Source organism: Tupaia chinensis, unplaced genomic scaffold (assembly GCF_000334495.1).
Source record: "Tupaia chinensis unplaced genomic scaffold, TupChi_1.0 Scaffold000244_1, whole genome shotgun sequence".
Taxonomy (NCBI): Eukaryota; Metazoa; Chordata; class Mammalia; order Scandentia; family Tupaiidae; genus Tupaia; species Tupaia belangeri.
Window position 1 is genome coordinate 214632 of NW_006159722.1, and position 10139 is coordinate 224770.

Sequence of the window (10139 nt, forward strand, 5' to 3'; positions counted from 1 at the left end):
TTTTTGTCTTCTCTTGAGCAGCCAATGGGTTCAAATACTTACTGTTTGAACAGAATCCTAATCTGTTTCTTGGCTTTAAGTCTTAAGCAAAGTACTCGAAACATTTTTTGATTTTTGACTTATTAAAGCTAAACTTCCTTTCTTGAAATTAAAAATATATTAAAAGATATCTGTTTAATGACCACAGTAGGCTATATAGCCTCAGTCAGATGCTATTTTATAGTATATCCATTCTACTCACAGATTTCATGCCTAACGTCAGACTTATATTCACAGACATCTATATATAAGCTGAACTAGCTATTGAAAGTAGTTTAATTAAGATATTTTGTGAATCAGTAAAATGTAGGAAAGAAAAAGGAATGGAAAGCAAGTGTTGACACCAGAAACAGGGTGAGAGGAGGATGAGAAATGGCTGAGGGTAAGAAATAAGGGAAATGGAAACAAGAAATGGAAAATTATCTGTTGATGTATGGAAACAAGAAACGGAAAATTATCTGTTGATGGTAACGTGTGATTAAGCCACTGTATAGTGTTTTCTGAATGGGAAATCCCATTTTGTATGCTGTAATGATAGTCAGTGAATGAATGCAAAATAAATAAATTTAAAAGAATAAAAGAAAGGGGAAAAATATATGTATGAAACAAGAAAAGAAAAATTATTTGTTGATGATAACATGTATGATTAAGTCACTATATAGTGTATTCTGGATGGGAAATTGCATATTATATGCTGGGAAGTTGTTCAATGATTGAATATCAAATAAATAAATAAAATATAAAAAAATTTAAAAATTAAAATGTCATGCCTTTCCCAACAATCTAATATAACCTATTTATTTTATATGTTTGTCTCTCAAACTATCATGCCTCTATGAAAATATCCTTCACTGGTTAATAATGTTTTTAGTAGAAAATTAATAATCTTTTTCTGTGAAGTAATTTTTTTTTAATTTTTAAAGCAAACAGATTGAAAGAGCTGAATGGTGGGACTATGCATTTTTCTTTATCAATTTAAACACTTAAGAGTTTTGCAAGTTAAAACAAATGAAGTAACCTCACTCCTATTGGGAGGTAGAAATAGTACATGCATATATATATATATATGTCTGTGTGTGTGTGTGTGTATAATGTGTATATATACATATGTGTGTGTGTGTATATATATATATATTTGTTGTTGTTGTTTTTAGGTTTTTGCCATAGGACACCTACACTTGCAGGAGAGAGACAGAGAGAGACAGTGAGAGGAAAAGTAAGAAATCACCCCCTGGGGAGATGGCCACACTGTGATCTCTTCTCCATTCTCATCCTGAAATTTTGGGTGCATACACACACACACACACACACACACACAAATATACATTGCCAGTGTGAATTTTAAGTCGCCAGGTTTGGGACTTGAACTTGTTGGCCATGTGGGAGTCCAGAGCCCCAGCTACTATGCCACCTGCTGGCTCCCTTTTTTCCCATTCTAATGACTTCTCTCAATGATGTGAACTTTGGTTATATGTGGAAAGTTCTCAAGTATGATCTCTTCAAGCCATCTGGCATCATTTCAGGAGCCCTCCAAAATCTCCACCCTCTCCCTATTGATGTCATCCTAAAAAGGATCATTTCAAAGATCTGTTATTATGGCTGCCTGAACTTCAAGTAGAGAAAGACTAATAATTATTATGGGAAGTTTATTGTGATACTAGAAAAGTCAACAACTTTCTAATATCATCCATTTTTTGAGAGCCTCTGAGGCATCATCTGAAGTAAGCATGGTATGAAAGCTGGACATAATTTCTACCCTCAAATAGCATCTAGCAAGGCGTAGCATGGTTTTATTGCATGAACAGTAAGGGAAGTAGAATACTAGAGGGCAGCTGTGCAACACAGAGGTAAAGAATGTAGGTACTGAGGCCAAGACCACGGTCAGGTCCACATGTTTCATTGTTTCTAGGCCTCAGTTTCCTTAATTATAATACAGATTTACTGAGATTTACTTCATGGGATTATTAAAAGCCTCATTAAAATTTGAGGCTGGTTCAGTGGACTGGTGATTAAGGCAGCCAGATCCCACATATCTAACCACACGGTTTGAGTTCCAGGCCTGCATGACCAAGATCCCTAAAGGAAAGAGAAACTGAAGACAAAGTGTTGTGGTGTGAGCATTGTCCATGGGGGTTGGGGTGTTTTCTCCCTCTCCTTCTCTGCCTCTGCATCTCAATCTGGCAAACACATGGACCTTCTGGAAAACTCTTTTTTTAAAATAAAAGTGAATAAATTAGCAAGATTTGCAAAATTAGCACAATGCTTGGCCTATGAGAAGTACTGGAACACACATATAAGAAACATATAAGAATTACTTTGGGGGACCAGCAGTTGGCATAATGGCTATGTCGCTGGACTCCCACGTAGTCGACCGCGGTTCACGTCCCGGACCCAGTGGCTTAAAACTCACACTGGGCATGTGTGTGTGCATGCCCAAGATCCCAAGAGGAGAATGGAGGAGAAGGGGTTGCGGCGTGACCATACCCCCTGGGGGGGTGATTTCTCGCTTTCTGTCTCTCTGTCTCTCTCTGTCTGTCTGGTGAGCGCACGTGCCCTATAGCGAAAAACCTCTCCAAAAAAAAAAAAAAAAACCAGAATTACTTTGAATTTTTTTACTCGCTTTTTCATATACATTAATCCTACATTCTTTTCTTCTAATTTGTACCATAATTTGATCCTTCATAAAGATCTGTTTGAATTGACACTTCAGATTCTTTGTTCAGCATCCTTATAGACTACAGAAAATGAATTTCAAGGTGCTATCTGTGTTTTGGGCGAACTGGGACTGGGTCTTGAATAACATGAATCTATTTTTTTTTTAGGATTATATAAGTTCCATGAATTTTGCATGTGAGTGGGGCATAAATTATTTGCAAATTAAGTCTCACTGTATCAGGACTCTACTGTGTGTCCTCGTTACAAGATTAATGATTGGCTGCTTTTGATTGCTCCCCCTTTTTAAAAATTCTACTATGATTGTTTTCATGCCGTATGCTGACAGCTGCATACATTTAGCACTGTTAGTTTTATTTTGGCTGTATTTTTAATAATATCATTTTATTCATTTTTAATATATCTAACATTTTTAATTTGACTAGCTTTCTATCACATGAAGATAACATCCCAGCACAATAAAAGTAAACATGCTACATTAAAGATATCATATGATCTCTTGCATGTCCTCTGATCTCTGCTTTTTAAGCTAAGGGGGCAAATGCTATAATTATTGCATGAATTAAAATTTTGCCATATCAGTTTTATTGTAGTACCAATAGGTTGGCAGAGTACATTTCAGATTATGGTGATACAAATACTTAATCTCTGAGTAGAACAATAAAATTTAAAAACATAACATTCCTTTGGGGGGAGGAGCTGTGCTTTTGAATGAGCTCAATAAAAAAAAAAAATGCAAACTGATTACTCTAAGCACACTGAAAATTAGACATCGCCAGAAGGAACGTGTAAAAGGCTTTCTGATGGCTTGGATTAGAGACAACTATTCCCACAAAGCCTATCAGAGATAAATGAAATAAATGGAAGGAAGATGCTAACTCGGTCTTTGTTCCAATAACTGCCGAATGTCATATTGGAATTCCCAACACACAACCAAATGGCTGTCAAGATCATCTGTATGCAAATTGAGAGTAAGTGACCCTTTCCAGCTCAGTAACTATTTTGAGATAATTCAAATCTGTACTATAGGAAAGTAACGTCCTTCAATAACTATGTTGCCTTTTCAAGATACCTTTAAAATGCTATGTGAGTACTTAATGCCTGAAAATATTTTACTTTTACAGTTTAATACATATTGCCACTTCTTTAACTATAGTATCTGAAACAGCTTCCTACTTAGCGAAAGGCAAAACTTCGTCTCTGAAAAATCAAAGGGAGTCAGAGGCTACCTTTCCCTGCCACCAAGAGTAGGGCAAGTAACCCAGGCCTTGCCTGACACTTTGAATTCTGAGCCAGTGACAGAAAGGAGCAGGGACAGTTTGGAATTCATTCCAAGAGGCTTCTACCAGCATGAAGGACAGTGCTTTCCAGGGAGGAGGTTGAAAGTGGTGGTAGCTGGAGAGTTGGAAAGAATGTCCCAACCACGCTGCTCCTGCAGCATGACCTTGGCTGTGGTTCTTGCTGGTGAACCCTCATTCATTCGTGCCTGTTCTCAGAGTCTCTGGGTTTCTCAGCAAACAACGATGCTCCCTGATATTCTGCCAGCAAATCTCTTTTGCTGAAGTTAACAAGAGTCGGTGTTTGATTCTCGCAACAAAGAACCCTGACTGATACACAGAGGCTGTAGGTATTGTAAAATATCAGCACTGCTCCACTATGTTTTGTTCTATGTATGAAAAGGATAATCATATTTTATGGGAATATATTCACTCTTCCTCATGTCTGTTTGTATAATTAAAACCTTCATAATTCTAAGGAGTTACCACATAAAAATACTGTTTTAGAGACAGAATAGGATAGATAGAATTATTAAAGATTATTTTCAGGTTATGTTATAATGTCATCTAATAAGCACAACAAAGGATGTCCACTAAAACCAGTAGGCTGTATTTAGAGCCCTTTAAAAAGTTTTCTTTCTAAAGAGTAAACACTAAGGTAAAAACTCACAGATGTCCAATTCTTTTTTTTTTTTTTTTGAGAGGTTTCCTGCCTGGAAACACTAGCCGGGCATGCCTGGACCTACACCACCTACACCACCACTTTGGCTGTCAGAATAAAGTCTACCATCAGAAGTTTGAAGGAATTGAAAGACCAGTAGAAGCTCCACAGACATTTAGAATATCACTAGCTTACAATAAATGGGTTAATTTATGTAACAAAATTGCCTTGGTCTCTTGTTAATTGTATTAGACATTCTTATTTACACTGTAAATATTGTGTTTTTCAAGAGACTTGGAAATTAAAGTTCTTCTAGTTTGGAAAAGCATGCTGAGATGGCTTATAACCCAAGTTCCCCCTACCTAGTACTTAAATGATACATCATAAAAATGTAAGACAGGTTAGTTGTGTATCTTATTAAGTCTGTACTTGCCAGTTAAAATTTTTTTGAGATACATCGGCACAAATTGTTTAAACTTTTTTTTTTTTTGAAATCAGAGTTAATTTTTTTTTCAATGTTTCTAAAGGTATAGATACATGATATGATACATATACACTGTTGTTTTTGCTTTGGTGCTTTGTTTGATTATATACTCATATCAGCATCTTCAGAAAATATCAAACACAAGGAGGATGTCACATCAAATTTTATACCTGTCTGCCATTCTCCATTTTGCAGTATTCATACCATTGAATTTAAGTTTAAATACATGGCCACACTGATGAAAATGAAGTTCTTTGGAAGGAAAAAAATAGTACCTAACTCTGTAAATGTGAGCCACAAAGTCCCCCATGTACTTCAACTGTCACCTCACTATCCTTACCTAGAATTGTCCCTTCCTCTTGCCCTTGTGTGAAGAAACTAAGGACTTCCCGATTTGGGACTTCTGTGCAAGGTTTCCTTTTGCACTAATCATCTTCATCCTTGAAATCATCTCTTGGTTGTATCCTGTCAGTCAGGTCCCAGTCTAGCTGTCACTACCACCTAAGTACTCTCTATCTAGTCACTAGTCTATTTTCTGCTGAGATGCTTTCTGAAAAAAATCTTGCATACTTATTTCTGTCTCTTCTATCCCCTGAACCCTCAGCAGAGTTAAGGTTTATGCAAGCAGGAACTGAGTCAGCTTAGTTTACCAGTCTAAACAAAGCACCTCCTGCAATACTCAACACATGGTGGTTATGCAATAAATACTTGTTACCTGAGTGACTGAATGAATAATGAGTATTCTTTTGAGATTCAAAAGTCAAAAGTTTCTGAGACCAGTAATTACTGTAATAGCTATGTTTCTGGACTCCCATGTAGTCAACTGCGGTTTGAGTCCCGGACCTGGTGGATTAATCTCACGCCAGGTGCGTGTGCGTGCGTGCCCAAGATCCTGAGAAGAGAATAGAGGAGAAGGGACTGTGGCGTGGTCATTCCCTCTGTGTGTGTGTGTGGAGAGTGATTTCTCGCCTTCTATCTCTCTGTCTCTCTCTCTTTCTGGCAAGTGCACGTGCCCAATAGCAAAAACCTCTCCAAAAAAAAAAATATCAGTGATTTCTACCACCTACCCTTTACTCCCTTTTCTGAAAGTTCATTTGCTTTTCTGAATAGGATTCTTCTAAGAAAAAGAGGAAAATAACTCCATAGCCCCTGGCAACTTCTGGTTCTACTAATAAATGGGATTTACACTGTCTGTAGCCTCTGCCAGTTTTCCAGATAACAGCCTGGACTCTGCTTTGTCAGAAAGGTCTTCCATTCTCCCTGGACTAAGGAAACATCCAGGTCTTGGCTCCTAGATCAGATCCTAGAAGACAGCCTTGTGTGGTAACACCACATCTATGCTCAGGCTGGGAAATTTACTCACCACGCATCAAGATAATGGAGGTAACTAAGTGCAATTTCACATCAGGCTTCCTGCTCCCCACAACAGAGGGTGAGGAGGCAGCTCATTAACCAAGTTTGAATTTAAGTGTAAAATGCTATATTTTCACAGGAGGAAGTAGATGTATTTTCTGTGAAGAATTTCAGTCAGTTCTCACTCAGTCTTTTAATTCCTAGATGCAGAAAGAAAGAAAGGAAGAAAGAAAGAAAGAAAGAAAGAAAGAAAGAAAGAAAGAAAGAAAGAAAGAAAGAAAGAAAAATAAACTAAATAATAAGCTTCTTAGAATACATACATAAGAAGCTCTGTTTAACCCTAAGCTATTTAACACCTCAGTGGTTTTATAAGCACCAGAGTCTCATTAAATTTTGTGTGTGTGTCTTTGAGTTAGTAAAGCAAGGGTGGCCCGGGAGCGATCACTGCCACACTGAACAGTCACATTGAATAAACTACAGAAGGCCTGAAATTAGGAGGCGAGCAACAGTGACATCTAGTGTGGGTATGCAGTGCCAATGCGGACAAAGTCCGGCTGTTCCTACAGCAAAAGGGTGGACATAACAGGGAGATGGATGGCAAATTAGGGTCAGAAAAGAGAAGATGAAGGCAAACATAAAGTCAGAAAGCAGATATAAAGATAAACACAGAATAAGATTCTATTCAAATGTGATATTTCACTTTCTGCGCCTGCTTTATTTCACTTCCTTTGCCACTGAATTTTCTCCTGTATCATACATTATTGTGCACTTCCTCACTCCACAAATCCCCTAAGCTGATCCGGCCACTTGACTCCACACCTCGACTTTCCTCACCAGCCCTCAAACCCCCACACCATGCCTTCTGCCCTAGAGTGCATGTGATCGCCAGAGAGGGAGAGAGAGAGAAGATGAGAAAGCAAGCTCCAGAGAGGATGACCATACTGCAATCACTTCTCTTCCACTCTTGTTTCAGAATTTTTGGGCATGCACATATTTTCAAGCCACCAAATCCAGGACTCGAACTGCTTAGTCAGTGGGATTCAGCTGCCTTAACCACCATGCCACCTGGCTAGTCCTACCTCACCTCTTATTTTAAAGGGAACTGGTATGGATATCAGCTCTCCAGGAATCTCAGGAAAAAACTCTTCTATCTCACCCTGCATTCCCATCCTAATAACAATCTAGAGAAAGAATGCTAGACAGACAATTGGTGTCCTTTGCTCTTATCACCTATGTCCTGCTCCCTCTTACAAAAATCCCTGCTCTTTTGAGCTCTTGTTTACCAGATATAGCATTCTAATCCCACAGTGGTTGTAATCATATGCCACATTCATGCTCATTCACAAGAACTTATTGAATATTTTAGCTATTGGTTCAGTTTTCCCTAGACCACAGTCCAATGATCTTTTTCAATTATCATCAATATCCACATGATGAACCATGACTGCCCAACTATTCCACTTTCTCATCCCCCACAGAACCCCTCCACCACACCCACACACTCCCATTGTCCCACTTGTTATCAGCAGAAGTTACAATGCTTCTGAAAACCCAGTTTCAAAATTCCCACTTGCATAGTACCTACCCTGCAATTTAGTCTCCCTAGTACACTCACTAACCTATTCCTCCAGCCACAGTAAAAATACAAGTCTATTAACTGCTTTATTTTCTTCATCTTTTGTCAGTCTCTACCTGAAGTCACTGTCCTCCTTATCCAGGCTGTATACACAAGGTCCAATATTTCCTTCACTCAATTCCATTTCTCCTTTCTCCCTCCACCAAATTTGTAGATATCCATGCCTACACTTAAGTAGTTGAACATTCCTAAAGAGAAGCTACTCAACCCCTTTACTGGTTCCACTTTAAATTTAGGACTATGATCCCTTAGGTAGATGGTCCCCACTGACTGACACTCCTACTGTGTTTCTCAAGTAGCATTACTTTCTAATGCACCAAGAACTATTTTAATACTTACTTCATCTTCACTAAAACAAAGTTTTTACCTTATTACTCTTTGAAAATTAAAAAAAAAAATATTCAGTGATCTGTTTTAGGTCCTCAGCTCTGAAACCTCTAACCATATTAGAATTTGTACCCAGCTTTCCTTTTTCTCCTTCTATCAAAGCCTAATTACTCCTTGTGAGCTCAAGTTCCCACCCTCTCTCACCTCTTCAAGGACTTCACTATTTTAGTCAATTCCCCTCCCTTCTGCATCAGCAAATTTTTTTCTCTGCGGCATCAGTTCTGTCTTTAAACATGCAGCAGTATTATAGAGCTAAAAACAAAAACTACCCCAACCCCCAAATTTTCTGTTCTCTTCTTCATAGGCAAATTTTCCAAAAGGGCATTGCTGGTACTGCCTCCACATTCTCACTTGGCATTTCTTCTTCAACCACTTCAATCTGGTTCTTGCCCCCACCGCTCTGGTGAGCAGTCTGCTATCCTTATCCTCTCAGAAGCATTCATTAGAGTTGCAAATTTTATCCCTCCACTGAGTGCAGGACTGGACACTGAGTTTTTCTGTACTACTCCAGTCACTCCTGTAGGTCTCCTTTGCAGGCTCTTTCTCCTACACACTAAGTCTATAAATGCTGGTAATTCTCAGTACTGTGTCCTGGCCCAACCTCTCCTCTTCCCTTTGGGAATCTTATGAATTCTGACTGAAAATACTATCTATGTGTTTATCTCCCAGAAAATCAGTTCTGCAGCATGATTCTTCATTTTTAACACCAACTCACATATTCAGCTATTAATTTAACATTTTACTTAGATATTTCACACCCACAGTAATACTAATATGCCTAAAGTTAAGCATTTTTATTCTCTCAACCTGTCCCTGCTTCTTCATTCTTCCCAGTCACAGCATCCCCTGAAAATCATTCTTGATTATTGTTGTCCCTTTCTTACTTCCAACGTTCTAGTATTCAGCAATTCCTGTATTTTTAATCCCTATTTTTAAAATCTTGAATTAGAATAGTGACTTCATTTTTACTGTCCACCAGTATCTCCCACTAGGTCTCTGATAGTTTTTGAAATCAGTAGAGAAAAATTAGATAAAGCTGTAGCATCTATAATGAAATCTCAGTGTCCAAGAAAGGGGAAGAACCAAAAGTATCTGGTATTTGAATTAATGTCTACCATGGTTTTCCCCTCTAGTCACCAAATATTACACTCACTCTCTTTCCCACAGGCCCAATATCTACTCCTTGCTAATCCATGGAGGCAATCCCAAATTGTATCTGACCATGGTATCAAGTTCCAAGTCCAGGATCTCTTAGATAGACTCCAATCTGAGTGTGGTTTCTCTTAATATGGTGATTGTGAAGTTAAATTTAAAAAAGTATAATTAAAAAAAAAACTTTCCCTCTTACAACCTGAATATGAGAGTGAAACAAGGTCAGAATAACTGCAATAAACATTTCCATTCAGAGAACTAAAGAATAAAAAGATGACAGAAAGTCAGTAAATATAGTAAAATATAGTACATTTCCATAGTAAATATGAAATTCTACCTGGGGAAGGACATTCTTTGAGAAGGCTCAGATTCTTCTCCTGCAGAAGGATTCCCCAGTCCATTGCTCTCTATAACCTTCTCTGTCCTTGGGGAAGATCTTTGCTTCTCACCATCTAACATAACCACTTTAAAAATGGT